The following is a 20,481-nucleotide window of genomic DNA, read 5'->3' on the forward strand; positions in this document are numbered from 1 at the left end:
AAAAGTTATTGCAATATGCTCCATGCTTTCCCAAAGGGTGAAAAGAAACTTACCAGACTGTTGCACATTTATGATCACAGAAGGCATATCTTTTCAGTTTTAAGACATAGTTTTTGTGTTGTATGTTTTTTATATAATTATAAAAATTAGCATTTTTAATATAGCCATTTAAATTTAAATAACCCATTCTCTTCACAATTTTCAAGCAGCAAAACTTAAAGCCAATTATAGTATGCAAAAATCACTTGGCATCATTTGTTGATATTAAATTGTGTTGCATAGCAACCAACGCATATGCTATGGAGGGATTGTTTGAAATCAAACTTAATCATAGTCCTTGAGTTTAGTTGTTAGAAATGTACCTAATTGTAAACACACCTAATCCTCAGCCTCACAAAAGTCCATACTGAAATATTCTTTTTATGTTTATCTCATTCTGAAAGAAATTTGGAGGTATTCTGAGGCTCTGACTTTCATGAAGTCTAATAAATGATTTGGTATAATCTAGGTGGTTTAATAGTCTAAAATAAAATTCAGGTACAGGTCTATTTGCTAAAAATGAAGACAATTATACCATATTAGCTGTCTTCATTTATATCTGAAAGTTTTATTCACATATTTTAAGTGTTTTAACAATTGCAGAAAAACAGTTTTAATTATTATCAAGGAAATATGAATAAAATGGAATATGAAATAATTTACTTAAAAGATATCTCTAAAATATATGCCTTATTTGGGCAAAATACAGATAGGGCTTGGTTTTACTATCTAAAATTTTAAAAGGCAAAAGTAAAGGGATGAAGACCACAAAGAAAACTAGATTAAGAAATTATGAAGTGTAATGTTGATACATCAAAATGAACAGATGTGGAAAGGCAAATAGAATAAAAGGAAAAAAATACCAAACAACAGAAGCACTGCAGTAAGTTTTAAAAATAATAAATCAAATGGAAAACCTAAACATTCCAAAAAATCAGTACTGGTTAAAAGTAGGGAAGGTCTTAATTTTCTTTTACTTTCTAGCATAAGCTGTTGGTAGCTTCTCTTCCATTTCTCGTTCCCTTCACCTCAATGCTCTGCATCCTCTGTCTCTTTCTCCCTCCCTTTTCCCCTCTCATCTGCTCCCTTGTTCTCTCATACAAGAATGTTATTACATACCACATAATTATTGACAGGTAATATTGACTGGAAAAGTATTTATTTAATTGCATGACATTTGTAGTTTTTTCAAACTCATGTTGTTAAAAAAAAGCAACCATAAAAATCCATTAAGTTAAATAATAGTATTTATAAAAGATTGAAAAAACTAAAAGCATTGTTCAAGTTGCCGTTGCTTAAAGATTGAAACTAGCACACTTGGAACATGAGAAATTGATATTGTGTGTATTATACAGTATTTTACTTGCTTTTTAATCCAATCACGTTTTACAGCAGTTCAGAACTGTTAATAGTTGAAATGTGTTCAGTATTACAACATGGTTAATATTTTAATCAGAAAGTTAAAAAAAAATAGAGAAGAAAGTGATAGAATGAAACAGGACTCTGTTCAGAAGTATTTAGGAGAACTTCTATGTCCTAGTAGCAAAAATCAAAACGAATTCTTTTTAGACTTTGGATTCCCGAAAATTCAGGAGACCATGTTCCTCCCATACTTTTTCTCTTTCCACTCCAATGCACTTTGCTGTGCCTACTGTTTCAAATTGTGAAAAATGTGGAGCCCCACTTAAAAAGAAAATCATGAGATGGCTATATTTCTATCAAAATGGCTTTATTATTACCTGTGAGAAAACCTGAAGTGGAGAAAAATTGAGAGAGATCAGAAAATCCTGAGCTGATAATCTCGTAAAAAATATAAAATGCTTTTAACATCAAGACTATCTTGCAATGACCGAAATGGAATAAAAATGGAACAGCTTCTTTTACTCTGAGATCCTTTTATTATTAGGTGGCTAGTAGGATCCAAATATAATGCATCAAGTACATTGAAATATAAATAATAGAGCATTTTCTGTTTTAAAAAATTATTTAGGTGGAATGCACATGAAAAAATGTCCCTCAAAAATCCTACATGCTTATAATTTTCTTTAGTTATGTGTTCAGACCACATTCCTTCATCATCTATTGTGTGCTGAACAAGGTGTGGTACTTGAAGTTTTTTTCTATGAAATTATGGATGGAATGACCTACATCTATTCATGTCTTGAGAATGTATATCGTTAATAATCATAAAAAGGCAGTATCAGTGTATGCTTCATTAGTCTCATATCCGTAGAAATATTTATTAGTAGAAAAAGTGACCATATGTTCATAAATTGGCAGATAATTCTACTTGAATTCACATATTTTTAATGCAGTTAACAGAAAACTCAACATCTTTTAATCATACTATGTGGACCATACCTTTGGATTTAAATTGACAAAATGTACCCAAATTAGTATCAGCTTCTTTCTTCATATATGTTGGGTCATCAAATTGCTGATGCCGGATGGAAAATCATAAGTCATTACGAGATGGAACACAGTCAGCACTATGATGGCCAGGGTCACACTGCCTGAAATGGAACCATTAATATAATAGCCCATCACTCAAGCTAATAAAATCGGCTCTTATTCTATTCTGTTTCTCAACATGGACCATCAGATCCAAGTTTCCAATTGCTTCATTTCATCACAGTCATACTATTATTAGCCAATACATGAATGGACATAGCAAAAGACATTGTTAGTCAACCTCAGCTATTGCACTGTACAGAAAAACCTCAGTAAACTCTTCTCTGGTCTTTGAAACAAATCACTTAGCACAGAGTTTTTGCTTCAGTCATTTGAAAGGCTTCTTATACTATTTCTCCATTTAGAATTTATATAATTCTTTAGATGTGGGACTATTCAGTTAGCTGGGCAATTCATTATTCTACAACATTTTTTTGCTTGTGACTTTAATAACAATTTTAAAGACCTTGAAAATTTGTTTAAAATAAAATGTATTACCTTAAAAAAAAGCAGAAGCATATTGGAAAAAAAAAAGACATCTTGTAATATCAATGCCGATATAATTTTGCTATAGTTATAAAGAATAAAAAGCTAGTGATATATATGGTTAGGAAAATATGGAAGTCAAAAAAATTATTTCTCCCTTAATTACTAGCTGTAATTTTTCTTCCACAGATATGCATATCCCTTTAAATATCTCCTATCATTTATGGATTTACTCAACAAATTCGGTTTCTTATGTTTCACGCACTGTTTTTGGTGCTAGGGCTGTGACAGTAAGCAATACATATTTTTGAAATCCTTGTCCTCATGGAGCCTGTAATCTTGTGGAGAGAAATTGACTATAAACAGTATAAATAACTCTGTGTGTGTGTTAGAGACAGACAGACAGACAGACAGGGAGAGAGAAGGGGGAGAGAGAGAGGAAAGAAACAATTGTAAATATTGTGAAAAAAAAATAAAATGAGGAATGGTGATTTGAAGGTCTTACTGAGAAAGTGATATTTGAGCAAAATTTTGAAGGAGAAGAAAAGGAACCCTATGGAAATCTGGGAAAGAACTCCAGGCAGAACAAATAACATGTTCAAAAGCTCTGAGAAAAGATCCACCTGGTGGAGGAAAGTGGTGCAAAGGAACTAAGAGAGCTGGAATGGGCAGAATGTGGGCAGGAGGGGAAGAGTACTGAGGAACCACAGAGACACACAGCTGAAGACTACTAAGAGAGTTTAGCTTTTAATCTATGTAAGATGAGAAGCTTTTAAAGGATCTTTTTTTCTGGATGTGGAATATTGGTTGATTTTGAGTAGAGAGATAAGATGATCCTGGTGTACATTTTAAAAGGACATTCCTGATGGCTATGTTGAAAATAAACTAAATAGGAGAAAGGGAAGAAGCAGGGATACTAGTTGGGAGACTACTGTAATAATGCAGGCAAGAGATGATGATGATTTGGACCAAAATGGTAGAGGAGGCAATAGCAATGTGTGCTTTTACATTCCAAATGTATTCTGAAGGTAATACTGACAGAATTTACTGATGGGTTGGGTCTGAGATGAGAGGTCAAGAAGAGCCACAGATGACTCCAAACCAGGCGGATGGACTGATAATTTATCAAGATAGGGAATACTAGTAGGAAAAAGTTGAGAAGATTCTGTTTTGGACCCAATGAATTGGAGATTCTTTTAGATGTTGAGTTAGAAATGTCAGATAAACAGCATAAATCAAGAGTCTATCATTTAGATCTTGGTTAGAGATAGGAATTCTCAGCATATAGATGGTATTTAGTTACAAAGCTAGGTGAAATCGCTGAAGGAGCAATTGTTAGTAGAGAAGAAAAAAGGACCAAGGGCTTAGACACAAGTGCCCCAATGTCAAGAAGTCAGGATTCTGAAGAGTGCCCAATGAAGAAGGGTAAACCAAAAAAGGGTGGTTTCCTGGAAATAATGTGGAAGCCGTTTATAAAATGCTGTCCTTATATTGAGGAACCTGAAGATTGTATTGGATTAGCAATGGTGTGTTGGGGAGAAAATCTAACTGAACTTGGCTCAAGAAAATAAGAGAAAAATTGGAAGTAATCTATACAAACCACTCTTTGAAAGAATAGTGCTATAAATAGAAACAAAAAATTACATGGCACTTTAAATTAGTAAAGGGAAGAAAATTTTGTTTACTATAATAACAGAAGGAGTATGTTTGTATTTCTTAAGAACGATTCAATCATTAGGGGGAAATTGATGATGCAAGATAGAAAGAGTTCTGCATAGGTAGGTGAGAGGGCATCACGCTTTATGCAAAAGTAGAGGGAGGAGGCAGTGGAGAGAAGTTGGCACCAACAAGTACCAATGCAGAAAGGGCTGCAGGTGAGTAGAGAGCTTGTGGAAGATCTCTTCTAGCTCCTCCATTCCATTTGAATAGAATAGAAGCATGGTCATCAGCCGACACCAAGGTTGGTGGAGGTTTAAAGATAGAAGTGAGTGTATGAAATCGTAGTGGAAAGGGGTGTGAGTAGAGTGAGGAAATAACATGAGAACTAGCTGGAAGCATGAACATGCCTTTCAGGTTAGTGGTCAGGAATTTAGGGTAAGACCCAGTGGTAAGATGGCATGGTTTCATTCACTCTATTCAGTTTTGCAAATGGAGATACAGAGTAGGCAGAGTTGAGTCTAACAGTGGTTGGAGTTTTGCCGAGGCAATATCAAGAAAGTCAAGTGGGGCAAATAAGTTGATGGGATGGGCAAGAGAGTGATAATAGTAGAGTTGTGGAACTTAAACTGGATAAGCAAATGAGGAAGGCAGTTAGAGGCAGAGGAATGGCATTAGGATTGAAAACTTTTAAGCACAGTTGCAGAGTGAGTTCCAATCCACAAAGGAATGAGCTGGAATGAAGGTGAGGTAGGTGCAAAAAAATGCAATGCTTGGAATTGAGATAATGGAGAGATTTCAGTTGTTTGTAATGAAAAAAAGTCAATATTGTGACCATGTAAAAGAGATTGATGAAAGTACAAGAACTTTGGAGCTCAGGATTAAGAGGCTAGAATATTGCAAGGACCAGCAGGGGTATCCAAATCACCAGACTATTGATAGGAGTACTGTTGGGAAGTGCATAAACTAGGGTAAAAAAATCTCCAAGGAGTGCAGAAAAGGACCTGGGGGAGAGTTAGTAGCTTTAAACGGTGATATAACATACTGACGTGATACTCAAAGATAGGGTATTTGAGAAAGGCAGGTGGACATGGTCTATAAGCAGTAATAAAGAAAGAGAGGAATGTTTTATTACTTGACTATTAACTCCCTATGTATAGCTATTCATCTACTTACCTTGTTCTACCTATGTACACCTATGCCTCCACTTATTTAGGTACATCTAAGTAAGGGCAGAAATGAGTCTGAGTGGCCTCCCATCCTCAAAGCCAAGGAGGAAGCTGTCTAGAGAACTACTCACAGGCTAATGGGAATCTGGGGTGTTGATCTTTGTGTGGACAGTTACAGGGCTTATGCTCACTGTCCAGCTCCTGTGCTACCAGGATGAGGAAAATTACATTGAGAAGGCATGTCATGGTGAGGGCTTGCCAGGTGAAGGAGAGATCAAGACCATCCCCACTCAAAGCCCAAAAGGGTTGGAAGATGGATCCCACAGAAACCTTTCTCTACATGCTGGCCTATTTGCCTCCCTCTTTAATATCGTGTCTACCTCCGTTGACCTACCTCCCTACTGATTGACTACTATTTTTTTTCACTTATATAAAAGGAGTATTTATACCCATTTTCTTACACACGGCCTTTTCCCCCTTAATGTTGATGTTTATTGGCACAGAGATAGTTACTTCATTCTTTTTAACAGCTGCTTCTTCATGGATATGCCAAAATTAAGTTAGTTGGAACTTTTTCCCAGTGATATATTCTTTAGTTGTTTCCAAGTTTTCACTGTTACAAACAATGCTGTAATATATCTCTGTGTATGTTTATATTTAAGAAATTTTGCTGGTATATTTGTGACAGAAATCAGCATCAGTGAGTCAAAGGACATGTGCATTTATTTAAAGTTTGCATTATATATATATATTTAATATATATATAATTAATTGCCTTCTAGTGAGATTATACAAATTTATACTTCTATTGACAGTGAATGAGAGAGCTATTTTCCTTACCCCCGCACTCTCACCAATATTAGTTTTCAAGCATTTTCAATTGCTACCAAGCTGGTAAAAGGGAAAGTTGCTTCTCATTTATTTTTATTTGACTTTGGACTAAAACCACTCTATTTTCATCTGTTTCTTAAACATTAGAATTATTCTGTTCCTATATATTGTCTTTTCCTAGGTTTTTTTTTTTTTTTTTTTTTTTGTACTTTGGAAATTAAATCAATCATCTGTCGATGGATATTTGGGTTGTTTCCATGTCTTGACTATTGTGAATAGTGCTGCAATGAACATGCGAGTGCATGTGTCTTTTTTAAGGAAAGTTTTGTCCAGATATATGCCCAAGAGTTGGACTGCTGGATTATATGGTAGTTCTATGTATAAATTTCTAAGGTACCTCCATACTGTTCTCCATAGTGGTTGTACCAATTTACATTACCACCAACAGTACAGGAGAGTTCCGTTTTCTCCACACCCCCTCCAGCACTTGTTATTTGTGGACTTATTAATGATGGCCATTCTGACTGGTGTGAGGTGGTATCACATGGTAGTTTTGATTTGCATTTCTCTAATAATCAGTGATGTTGAGCATTTTTTCATGTGCTTGTTGGCCATCTGTATATCTTCCTTGGAGAATGGTCAATTCAGGTCTTTTGCCCATTTTTCCATTGGGTTGTTGGCTTTTTTGCCGTTAAAAACTTTTAATTTTGACTGTTGTAGATTCACATGCAGTTATAAAAATAATAACAGAGAGATTCCCCTATACCTTTTACACAGTTTCTCGAGTGGTAACATCATTCAAGATTGTACTTCAGTATCACAACTAGGATATTGACATTGATATAATGTTGCACATGTGAAACCTATATAATGTTATAAATCAATGCTATTTCAATTTAAAAAAAGAATATAGCTTTGCTAATTTTTGATTATTTTTCTGTTATGGTAATCATTTTTCTTGTGATTGATTCAAATATTTTTTAAGTTAAGAAAATTATCTTTTCAAACATATTAAATATGTTTTCTCCTAGATTTTCATTTGGCTTTTGATTTTATGTATACCATTCCTGGCTATTTTTTTTTCAATCTTTTCTTTATGTCTTCTGGATTTTGCATCCTATTTGGAAAATCTTATTAATTCATAAATGTTTACCTTCTACAATTTATATGTTTCCATTTTTCACATTTAATTTTTAATCCACTTGAGATTTGTTTTGCTGTAAAGAATTAGGTAAGAGTCTGGATTTTTTTTCTCAAAGAGTTAGCCAGATATTTCTATCCCATTTATTACTAAGGTTATAATCCAAATTTCCATATGCACTTGTGTCTATTTCCAGATTTGTACTGATCTTTCTTATCATATCTTTTCCAGTAGCAAACTCTTAATTATTGTACCATTGAGATATATTTTACTGTATGATTCATGATATCACCAGGTGCTGCTCATTGCTCCTCCTCAAAGATTCTTCTAGCAATTTTTGAATACCTATTCTTTAATCTAAAATCTTTAGGATCACTTTATCAAGTTTTTAAAAATATTATTTTTAACGACTCAATGAATTTTACATTTATAGTTGCGCAATAATCATCACAACCAAATTTTATAGCATTTCCATCCTAAACCTTCAGTGCATCCCCCAAACCCCAACCTGTCTCATTTGGAAAACATACGTGTTTCAAATTCTGTGAGTCAGTATCTGTTCTGCAAAGAAGTTCATTGTGTACTTTTTTTTATATTCCACATGAAAGTGATAGCATTTGATGTTGGTGTCTCATTGTCTGACTGACTTCACTTAGCATGATAATTTCTAGGTCCATCCATGTTGCTGCAAATGCCCTTATTTCTTTCCTTTTAATGGCTGAGTAATATTCCATTGGGTATAAGTACCACCATCTTCTTTATCCATACCTCTGTTGATGGACATTTAGGTCATTTCCATGTCTTGGCTATTGCAAATAGTGCTGCAATGAACATTGGAGTACATGTGTCTTTTTGAGTCATGGTTTTCTCTGGCTAGATGCCCAGGAGTGGGATTGCTGGATCAAGTGTAATTCTATTTTTAGTTTTCTGAGGAATCTCCATACTGTTTTCCACAGTGGTTGCACCAATTTACAATCCCACCAACAGTGTAATAGGGTTCCTATTTCTCCACACCCTCTCCAGCACTTCTTGTTTGTAGACTTCTTGATGATGGCCATTCTGGCTGGTGTAAGGTGGTACCTCATAGTGGTCTTGATTTGCATTTCTTTAATACTTAGTGATGTGGAACATCTTTTCATGTGTTTTCGGGACATCCGTATGTCTTCTTTGGAGAGTTGTCTGTTGAGATCTTCTGCCCATTTTTTGATGGGGTTGTTTGGTTTTTTTTGGTATGGAGCTGCAGAAGGTGTTTATAAATTTTTGTTAAAAATATTGATTTTTTTTAAAATTTTTATGGAATTACTGTCAGATTCACAGATAGAGTTGAGGAAAATCCATACCTTTGTGCTATACAATATTCCTATTTGTGTGCACTCCAGGTTTTATAATTTGCTTGTTCTCATCTGAGTTCTTCAGTAGAATTTTAAGGTTTTCTGATATAGGCCTTACACATTTATTTGTTTGTACTTAATTTACAAGCACAAGCACATAGGCATCATTCCTAGTATTTGCTTGATCAATAATAGAAGAGCAGATAAAAAGAAAACTTCATACTCAGAGGCCATCAAACTCATACATTAGTTTGCTTGATAGATAGTGGACTATTGTTTCAATATCTAAACTACTAATTCCTAGCAGCTAATATTTTGCCCATGTTTTTGTGAGTAGCAAGTTGTACAAGAGCCAGAAGGTAAATTAAAGAAACAGATTCTGCATGTTTTCAGAAGTAGGAGTACCTGAAGTGAGCATCCTCATTTCATAAAAAGAATAAGTTGTAAAAATAAAATATGCTAGGGTGGATAATCATCTATAATGTTAACAGTCCAATTGCTTGTCATGTAGAGGAAGGTTGTGCTTTAATTAAGCAATAAGACATGGCAGAGTGTGAATTATGGAGTAATAATTCTTGTCTACTGTATTGTTAGACAAGAGGCCGAGGGCCAAGCATCATTGCATACACCATGCATAAATTATTACACTGTAATTTAAATCTAGAGCATTAGAGAATAATTCTAAAATATTTTTCAAATAACTTGGCAAAATGAAAGATATAGGTTGAATACATTTCTTATATTCTGAGTTAGAAGGTCTCTACTATAGTGCTGTAAAGTGAAGAGGCTGAAGGAGGAGTTCCTATTGTGGCTCAGTGGGTTAAGAATCTGACATAATATCCATAAGGATGCAGGTTCAATCCCTGGCCTCATTCAGTGGGAAAAGGATGCAGCGTTGCCATAAGCAAGTTGCAGCATAGGTTGCAGATGCAGCTTGGATCTTGTGTGACTGTGGCTGTGGCATAGGCTGCCAGCTCCAATTCAACCCCTAGCCCAGGAACTTTCATATGCCATGGGGGCAGCCCTAAAAAGAAAAAAAAAAAAAAGAAAGAAAGAAAAAAGGCTAAAGGAAAGAATTTATTTGATCGGGAATATAGCAAGAAATTACAGCAAAGCTGGGTTCATAGCTGATTACTCTCTAAATAGTATTTTATAGAGGAGGATTCTGGCAAGATGGTACATTAGTATGAACCTCCCTCCTCCCCCTTCATGCTTAGGAAAAAAACGGTAGAAGCTAAGTTTTCAGAAATTTTAAGAGGAATTCTTTTAGGCTTTATTTTTCCTTTGCACAGCAATGCTAACTAACAAATAATTCTAACATAAATCTTCCGGAAAAACATGCATCTCCCTGCAAGAACTTGGCAAATGATGGAGCTATTTTACAGAATTTTGGGTCTTTTTAAAATCAGTTGATTTGTAATCCTAATGCTTTTCCCATAACATAACATTTTGAAAGTCCTCTTTTGTGAAGACATAAAAAAAAAGATCTCTTATCACAAGAAAACACATTGTTTGAAATACTGCTTTTTTTAAAAATAAAAAAGGAAAACTAATTTTTTGCCCATTCAAAAGAAAAATGTTTGAGGGCGAGTATGTGATTGTAATAAAGAGAACGTCTACTTGCTTTTCATCTGCAGAGCACTCTGGCTAGCAGTGTTTCAAAAGATGATCTCTTTTTAAAGTTATTATGGTTTTGTGCTTTTATGGCCAATATTGTATACTTTTAAGATGGTTGATGTATTAACAAGTTCATCTTCTTTTGTGAATATAGCAAGATGAAATTTCTATATTGCAACTTCAGACCATTAATTTTGTCTCAGGTTCTCCTTTAAATCAATATATTTCATCACCAAATTTGACTATTTCTAGAAATATGATAACCAGGAAGAGCCTAATATACAGATCAAATATATGTTTAAAGGGTTCCAGAAGTACCCATCTGCCCAAAATATGCCTTTTACTGTCTTATCGAGGACCACTAATTATTTACATCTCTGGATTAATGTTTTGGTCTTGAATTGTCCCTTATTAAATTAAAATCTCTCTCAAGTCAATGACACAGAACCCAGTTATCAAGTTTGTTTATTTGCTAAAGTAATAGATTTAGGTTATATGTTTTTCTTTCATCCATAACAGAAAGCAGAAAGTAAATGAGACATTGGAAAGAAATTATTTTAATGAATATGAGACAAGAAATTTTCCAGCCCTGAAACTTGGACTAGGTGTTACTGTGACAAATCCTTAGCTACTGGAAGTTGTCTTGAAAGCACACAAATTTCATGGTCACAGGGTAGAATAACCCTAAGAAAATGAAGCAAAACAATTAGTTCTTTATGCAAGAATGGAACATGTTTTATTTGGTGCCTAATATGTGTCTTAAATGATGAAAAAGTTTGGGAAAGCCAAGGAAAATGTATCTTTAGCATTTATGGTTTTACCCATTGTATTAGGTCCATAGGTCTATTACAGCAATTAAATAAAACAATTTTTAGCACTTTTTCCTTGTTTCTATTTAACCAAGTTAGGCAGGATTGACTTTTCTACTCCGTGGCTATAATTGATTCTTTTTCCAGAATATAGCTCAATAGGCTTTTACTCCAAAATTGTTAGCATGGGAAACACAAACTCTCAGTTCTTCTCCAAGATTTATTGTGTTAGTTTGGGCAACCCACATGACAGGTAGTTTTCAGAAAGTGTAGCAGAACCTTGAAGAATTATCTTTATAGGATCATGATGTAAAATTATGCTGTTAGCTTGGAACAAGGGTCAATATGTGACAAAGCTAAATGAAAAAATGCCTATATATTTTTAGAGAAGGATTAACTTTTATACTAGCATGCCCTTGATTTAGCTTCTATCTAATTCTACAGAGATATAATTATTTTAAAGTATTTTAGAATGTAGTGATTTATGAAAATAATCATTTCACTGGGTAGTTGCTTTTTGGGTCTACAAACTTGTTCAAATAGGTATCATGTCTAAGTGTTAGCTGTTCATATCACTCAGTAGGATGATAAAAATCACTTTTTATAGGTTTAAGTTTATTAGGATAAATTATTAGCATGAATTTTAGGAGAAGCTCAAGGCTAGGGATTCATTATCTCACCAATATTCACAATAACACTGAAAGATTAGTGCTAATTTAGAGATCAAGAAATGGAAGTTTAAGGAGATCCTCAGGAAGTAAGAGATGAATTCGATCTTCTAACCCAAGACTATGATTTGACAGCCAAAATTATTTTAAGTGAATCATATTGTCTCCTGCAGAACTTAAAGAATCAGAATATTTTTTAAATATGGAACTAATCATCACAAAGTTCTTTAAAAAAGGCTGTGATCCAGGACTATTAAATTTTATCCACTGCCCACTCAAGGAACCTTCTCCTCACATGCTGTTTTGGATTGCCTCTCTGCTCCAGAACCCATCACACATATTCAGAAGCACAATAGCCAGAAGTAAGTTCTGGAGTAATAGTCATGGGTACCAGCCGCATCACACCAAAGACCAACAGTCAATTCTATAGAAAGGACCCCATGGTCAGAGCCATGGAGCAGGCCCCTGGTTTTTCCTCACCCCAGTTTAGTTTCATTCTGTTAGATTAATTGGTGTCACACACTGTCTTTGTGTTGGAGTGGGGTTGAGAGTTTTGATTGAGTATTTCTGTCATGATCTTTTGGGAAAAAATACTGACCTCTAAGTAAAGGACAGATAGAAAAGAAACCCAGAGCTAGTATCATAACATTTTGCAAGTGCCTGAGCATACGTCTTTAAGTGTACCTATGTGTCTTTGGTAATCCATCAGCTTGACTCATGTGTCATTCCTAACATCATGTTCATGCTTTTTGTTTCAATTTTCTTCACCAAAATGGCTGTTTTCAGGTCTTAGACTTAAGAGCAACATCCTGGACTAATATTCCTAATTTCTCTCCCACATAGGCAGTTGGTTTTGATATTCCCAACCTCAGGCTGTACCCAACTATGATTCACTGCACCACAGCAGTGCAGCAGACATGAGTCCTCATATCTGGCAAGGTCATTCATCATAGAAGTTCTTGAATTCCTTGTTACTACATTTGGGTATAAAGTGGAATGAAGGTTCCCATCAAGACCAAAACAGAGAAAATTATACTTATTCTCTCAAACTACAATGTTATCATTTTATTTTTTGGAGGAAGAATTATTAACCACATAGCCCAGTTTTATTTTCTCAAACCCCTGCTGCATAGACAGCACAAAACAGAGTAAAACTATGAAAAAAAAAATCAACTGTTGTTAGAAATCGCTACTTTTGCCTCCAGAACAGAAACAAAAATCCTATCTTTTAAAACCAGAGTATATAATATAACCAAGAAAAAAAAAAAAAGAGTACTGAAAAAAAAATAAGAAACTAAAAATAGCTCAGTGGCAATTTAATAACTGACAAGGCTTATACCATCTGCTGGAAAGAGCTTAAAACCTTTACCTGCTGCCTCTCACATGATAGAGATTTAGAGTTCAGAGCTGAAAGTTAACATCTGATGTGGAAGTAGGTGAACATGATTCATCTGCAAATGCATTTCTCTGGTTAATAAGTATTAAACTCTTCTGTTAGAAGAAATAAGAGTCCCCGAGATTTGCAATGTAAGAAAATAAGACACAAAGGACAGGAAATAATGAAAATCCTTGTGTACAACTAGCTCTAGGACACCTGAAAAGACTCAGATGTGCACCTGGGCGTCAGTGAACTACAGGTCAGGTGTTCTTCACACAGAAATACTTTGAAAATGAGGAGAGTGGTTGGGTTCCTATATAATCAGCCACTGTCAAAGCATAAAAGAAAAATAATCTACCCCCCTGAAATCAAGAGCAGAGGCAGCCTATGCCATTGGATCTCCTCTCTTGGATTCCCCTCCCAGCTCTCCATAATTCAAAACAGGCAGGCAGCAGGCTGTACAGATGGAGACGCAACAGCCAGAGTCCGCATGGAGCATTATAGATCTGGCTAGTTGTCTAGTTAACAGTCAGCTATTTTTGGATAATACCCACAGTTGTTTTACAGAAGTGAAAAAAAAAAAGAGATGAATTTATCCTGAGTTCTGTATATAAAAATATTTGTAGAGCTTGGTGCTTGGGCCAAAGCCATTTTTCTCACCTGTAGATGGCTTGTTGATTACTCAGATTGATTTCCTTTGCAAGCGACAGCAAAGGGACTCCATTGAAATGATATTGGGGGTCATATGAGTGGCATATTTCTGGGACCACAATTTTAGATCCCAGAAAGAAATGCTTTAGGCCCTAGTTATTATTTTCACAGACTTTTGTTTTTGACCTTGAATAAGCAGGTTGCCTCAGAAGTTTAGAGATGTCCTTGTATGTCATACCATCACAAGGTACACAGGAGGCGATGTGTTACATCTGGACTTGTTCATCAAAATGATGGACTGGGGGTCCTCAGCCAGCAGGCTACACTGGGGAAAGTTCTTCAGTTAATGGAATTTGGGGGTTTAATGAGGCTTGATTCATTTATGTAGTGAAACAATGTGGGGAAAGGAAGAAACCATATAAAATTGACAAGCATATTCCTTGTAAAACCCTTTTTATAGACATAGTTAATGTTGGCAGATATGAAGCTATCTGTGAAGCTATAAATCACTTTACTAATCACAAATCTTCAATCTAGTCACCAGACCAACAATCACAATAGCATATTTGACAAAAAGTTGAAGTTTTTGGTGCTCACTGTAACACCTTTCAAGAGATGACAACAACATGTTGTTATTACTGACTGTCTACCCCTTGCCAGTACCATGTTCTATATTCTCAATGATTTGCATGTATATGTATTTAGATATGCACACACATACACATAAAATTATATAATCTTGCTCTCAAATTGTTTGTAATATACTAGAGAGAAGAAGACCCGTGCAAGGTAACCACTTTTTATAAGAAGAGCACAAATAACAAGCTTTAGAAAATCCAGTAGAGAGAGAACACACTTGAGAAATGAGAAAATGTTTCATGGATAAGAAAGATTTTGAAATCTGCCTTCACAAGATGGATAACCTTTCAAGTGGTAAAGAAGGGAAGGACATTCCATGAAGAAGTAGCATTAACAAAGGAATAATCATGGGAATTTATCAAATATGTTTAATAAAGCATTATTAAGCTAGTCTCCAATCTAAGCAGAACAAGGCTTAGATTGGGAGGTGATTAGATTCAGCCTGGAAAAGTAAACAGAACCATATTCTAGAGGACCATGGGTGGCAGGTCCATATGACCACAGTCATGATCTGCATTTCAGAATCAGACAGTTATAAGGAGTTTCTACTTGTCCCATAGCCATCCATGTCAGCATTTTGATCCCATTATTAGCCAAGACACTTAATTAATCTTACCTGCAAGCCCCAGAAAACTGAGCTGTTAATGGATATGGGCCAAGGAGTAACACTACCCTTGATTTTTGTTACCTTTCCAAAGGCACTATCAAGGTCATATGTTTTGCTAGATTTTTTTTTTTTTTGGTCATATTTTTTTAGGGCCGCACCTGTAGCATATGGAGGTTCCCAGGCTATGGGTCAAGTTGGAGCTGTAGCTGCCGGCCTACACCACAGCCACACCAATGCCAGATCCGAGCTGCATCTGCGACCTACACCACAGCTCATGGCAACACCAGATCCTTAACCCACTGAGCGAGGCCAGGGATTGAACCTGCGTCCTCATGGATACCAGTCAGATTCATTTCCACTGAGCCACAATGGGAACTCCTATTTTGCTAGATTTTAGAAAGTCAGCTCTCAGGTGCAAACCTGGGTGTCTTCTGGTTGCCAGTGAGTGCTTCCCAGTTTCTCCTGCCTCAAATTCGAGGCCCAGCCTGGTGATAGATTTTGGACAATGCTATTGCTCAGGTGCAGACAAATTAGGGTGATGATGTCCTTGGCCTTTCCACACACCCTAGATACCAGTTTTTGTTCATTGCTTTTTATTCTGATGCTAATTATGAGGGGAAATAAAAAGCAATTACTCCTAATGTTATACCTGGTTCTTCACAGTTCAGTTACTTGTATTCAGTTCATTTATTTGTTTTATTGTGAACTTTTTTAAGCTTCTAAAAGTATTAGTTTTGTGCAGGTCCTTTCTTTTTTATAGTCTTCCATTTTTTGTTTTGTTCTGTTTTGTGTTTTGGATGCACATGCAGCATGTGGAAGTTCCTGGCCCAGGGATCAAACCCATACTGCAACTGCAGCCTAGCCCACTGCTTCAGCAACATCGGATCCTTAACCCACTGAACCACACAGAAACTTCCTAGTCTTGTCTTTTTTTCACTCAATAAAATATAAATGAGGAAATGGTTTTCCCAGTATAAATGATTCTAGAAAATAAACTCAGATTTTTCTAGTCATAAATCAATCATATCCTTGAATACTAAGAAGTTTGAGTCAGCCAATAGTAAATTCATGTATATACACTATGCTAGATGGCTTGAAGTGGGAGTTCCCATTGTGGCTCAGCTGGTTACCAACCTGACTAGTGCCCATGAGGATGAAGGTTCACTCCCTGGCCTCACTCAGTGGGTTAAGGATCTGGCATTGCCGCAAGCTGAGGCTAGGTCACAATGAGGCTCAGATCCTGCATTGCTATGGCCCTGGCATTGGCTGGCAACTTTAGCTCCAGTTCAACCCCTAGCCTGGGGACTTCCATATGCCATCGGCACGGCCCTAAAAAGACAAACAAAAAAAAAAATTAAAAATTAAAAAAAAGTAAAGTGGCCATTCAGAAATCACACCAAATATTTACATTCATTACCTTAAATCAGTGTTTTTGACGAAAATTGAGCAGCTTTTAACCCAAACATGTATCCCAAAAGAGATACTACAGCATGTGTGGCCGAGTGATATCAATGTATAAAACTCTGTCACTTTATCCTTTGTGAGGCTGATCCCCAGCCCTACAGGTCCTCTGAGGACTGTTGTGAGGATAGACTGCAATGTGTGATAGCATGGGGTCAATCCAGTTTTGGTGGCTCTTAATGCGTTCAATCCTGGTGGTGCTGATGAGACTGCCTGGATCTCTCTCCTTTGTGATGGAGGAATATCATGCCTGAGTGCAGCCCCTTCTTTAATGAGTGAACAACAGACTAATTGTCGTCTCTGGTGTCTAGCACCACATTGGCTGCAATGGAGACCTTTCTTGGGAAATATCTAATACCTAGATGCTCCTCAGTGAGAGCCTGTAAGCCAGAAGGTTGGTGGGGAGCTCTCTGTCTTTAACAGATCATGCAAAGACTGTCAATGGTTGTGAAGCTCTCCCAACTTATGGTGGCTAGGGGAAGAACCTGCTACTGTCTCTCCCCCTGTGTTTTCTCTAGTCAAGAAATAACCAATTCTGGAAATTCTCATGTGGCCCAGCAGGTGAAGTATCCAGCATGGCCACAGCTGTGGTGCAGGTCACAGCTCTGGCACTGGTTTGATCCCTGGCCTGGGAACTTCCGCATGCTGTGGGCACAGCCAAAAAAAAAAGAAATAACCAATCTTCTGCTCAGTTCTTCTGGTGAAACAAAATATGTGTTCCCTTTCCTATTTCAGCAGAATAAGTAAGGAGAAAAGCAGCTACAACTTGAAGAGGGAGAAGGAAAAGTGCTGTTTCCTTTGGGTTTGGTTCCCCATTGATACACTTCAGTATTATTTCTTTAGCAAATAGATACATTTCTCTGAATTTTTTTTTTTTAATCAAAAGAATGGAGCTCATCCCTCTCAAAAAAAAAATGGAAGCCTATGAAACAAGTGCTGTTGGCAGGGTGAAATTGCATGCTGTGTGTTTCAAGGTGGTCTATGCAGGCAACAGGAGTAATAGAAATGATTAAACCCTGTCGGATGGGGTTAAGTTGGGAGCTTTCTTGCCTCCTGACAGGCTGTGACAGTCGAGTGGCACTGAAGCAGAACAAACGACAGTGGCAGTTTGCTGTGAGCAGTGCCACTGTCAAAGCCACTGTACAAAAGCAAATGTTGGGGATAACAGCCAGTAAAGTTTGCAACCTGACTGCTCAAATGCCGATGGCCATGATGTCTTCACAGTAAACTCTGGGTTATTGTCCCCATCTGGGGCTTTCCGCTATTATGCTTCGGACTGCCAAGTCTTCCTGTGCTCTGGCTATTGTCAACTTTCCATGTTATAACAAAGCCTACTTCCTTTGCAAAAAGCACTGACCCATCCTCTCATAACCCATGTGGAACGCTAACACTCCTAGACTAACCTGTAAGCCAAGTATGCAGAGTTTACCATGTTTCTGTCTGGAGTAATTGGACACCATCCATAAAGAGAAAGGCCGTCCCCATGTGAAATCCAATTCCAATTATGTGGATGCAAGAATAGGTTACAGTGCCGATGTAAATCTGCCATCACAAATGGGGTGAAATACTTCACACCCAAAGCTGAAACAGTGAACTTAGCATTGTCACCAGTTTCTTGAAAAGTTGGAAAAAAAAATAACTTTACACCCATGTGGCTTCACAGGTTTTTATTAGAAGCCACAATAGACACTTTTCACCAGTGGTAAATGAGAAGCCTTTCAACATTGTAATAACACAGGGAGGGTTTCTCAGCCTCTGTCCTCCTCCGGGAATTTTCCCAGTGAGTTCCCGTAGGCTGGAGAGATGAGAAGTTTGCCCACGGTGTTTCTATCACACAAGCTTGATTTTAGCATTGCACACTGTCATATTTTTCGGGTGTGGGGGAGTCCAACAGAAAAGATGTAATTCAAATCTACAGTTTGCAGGGTGCTTTTTGTCTTACCTCTTATGAGGTCAAATCAGCCAGGAGTCATACATAGAAGGTAGGAAATCTCAGATCCTAACATCGGTTTTTCTCTCCAAGAAACCTAACCGGATAGGCTCCATGTGTGCTGTACATGCTGGTGCTCGCAGCACAAGAATGGTTATATCTCATTAGTAAAAGTAATGACCATGAATTGATAAAAGACCTCTTGAAGGAAAAACCATCTCCACATACCTCTGTACCTACAATAATTCATAAGATCTGTGATTTAGAAGTTTCATCTTCCTTAACCTGCAGCTGAAGAGGCAAACACAATCATTCTACTTTTTACTGTTAGGAAAGGGAACCTATATTTTTAAAAGAGTAGTAAATTAGCTAGTGCTGGAAGCATCTATTTTCTCGCCTTCATCACTGCCAGATCCCTCTGTTTGCTTTGATCTATGATTTGCAAGCTACCATTATTATTTATGTGTTCTACAATTACGACCAGTGACACCTCCCCTTCTCCAGCCCTAAGCCACAAATATGAAAGGAATGAATGCTGTTTATTGTGACAGTCTGCTTTTTGTCGGGAAACAATGACAAACGATACCACTGATGACGGCTCACTACTGTTTTTACTACTGCTCCCCAGCTCACTTCTCGAGTGTTCTCCAGAATTGACAATAGATGGACTCAGATAAAAATGCCTAGTGAGAATCTGTTGCATTCATTTACCTCCCAATGAGCTCTTTGGGGGACATTTATTGGATTAAAAAACAGAAGGCCCAGCAGTGTCAGGGCATTTTAAGGATTTTGTATATCTTTGGAGGGGAAGAGGGAGCTTTCCTAGCTTAATGAGGTTCTCTAACCTCTAATGTACTTAGCTTTTAAAATGTATTTAATTTTGAAATCATGCAGTCTGCAGATAATGTGAAGAGAAAATGCAGATCAGAGCTGTTTATGAATTTTTGGTAAAATTTCTATTTCCTCAGCTTGGGAACTTTTAGCAGAGCAGCGATCTGCTAAAATCACTGGAAGGACCAAAATGCGTGAGGTCTTCCAAAAGGCCTAGACTAATTGGCTTTTTAAGCTGCGTTAAGATGACACGTTTACTAGATAATTGCACCTTATGGAACAGAACAGATTAATAAATAAAAGAGTCACTACAATTTTGGGTATGCCCACTTATAAATATTTGATAGCCAGCCTTCCTTGTCTGATGTCACTAGTCAGAAAAAATTACTAAAAGCCAGCACCTATCTCTGGTCGCAAGGAGAGATTGCGATTAGGAACATAACATTCTGCTTCCTCTTGTTTTTGGTTGTTTGTGAAAAAAAAAAAAAAATAGCACACTCTGAAATTCCACTCTTAAAGAAGTAAAATTTAGGGAGTTCCCATTTTGGCTCAACAGGTTACCAACCTGCCTGGTATCTGTAAGGATGTGGGTTTGATCCCTGGCCTCACTCAGTGGGTTAAGGATCATGCGTTACCATAAGCTGTGATGTAAGTCGCAGATGTGGCTCAGATCTAGCGTTGCTGTGGTTTTGGTGTAGGCCGGTGGCTGCAGTTCTGGTTGCACCCCTAGTCTGAGAACTGCTGTATGCCACAGATGTAGCACTAAAAGAAAAAAAAGAAGAAGTA

At 36.8% G+C, this 20,481-nt stretch overlaps 1 protein-coding gene across 15 annotated transcripts in view; it reads left to right on the forward strand.

Moving 5' to 3' along the window:
• The window catches only part of TENM3 (teneurin transmembrane protein 3), a 2,581,468-nt gene that overhangs the window by 1,601,190 nt on the left and 959,797 nt on the right, over window positions 1-20,481 (forward strand). The window lies entirely within an intron of this gene.

The sequence above is a fragment of the Sus scrofa genome, chromosome 15, assembly GCF_054392235.1.
Source record: "Sus scrofa isolate SSC_HxYL_T2T_F1_AM1 chromosome 15, Sscrofa_HxYL_maternal_Yorkshire_Landrace_v2.0, whole genome shotgun sequence".
NCBI classification, from domain to species: Eukaryota; Metazoa; Chordata; class Mammalia; order Artiodactyla; family Suidae; genus Sus; species Sus scrofa.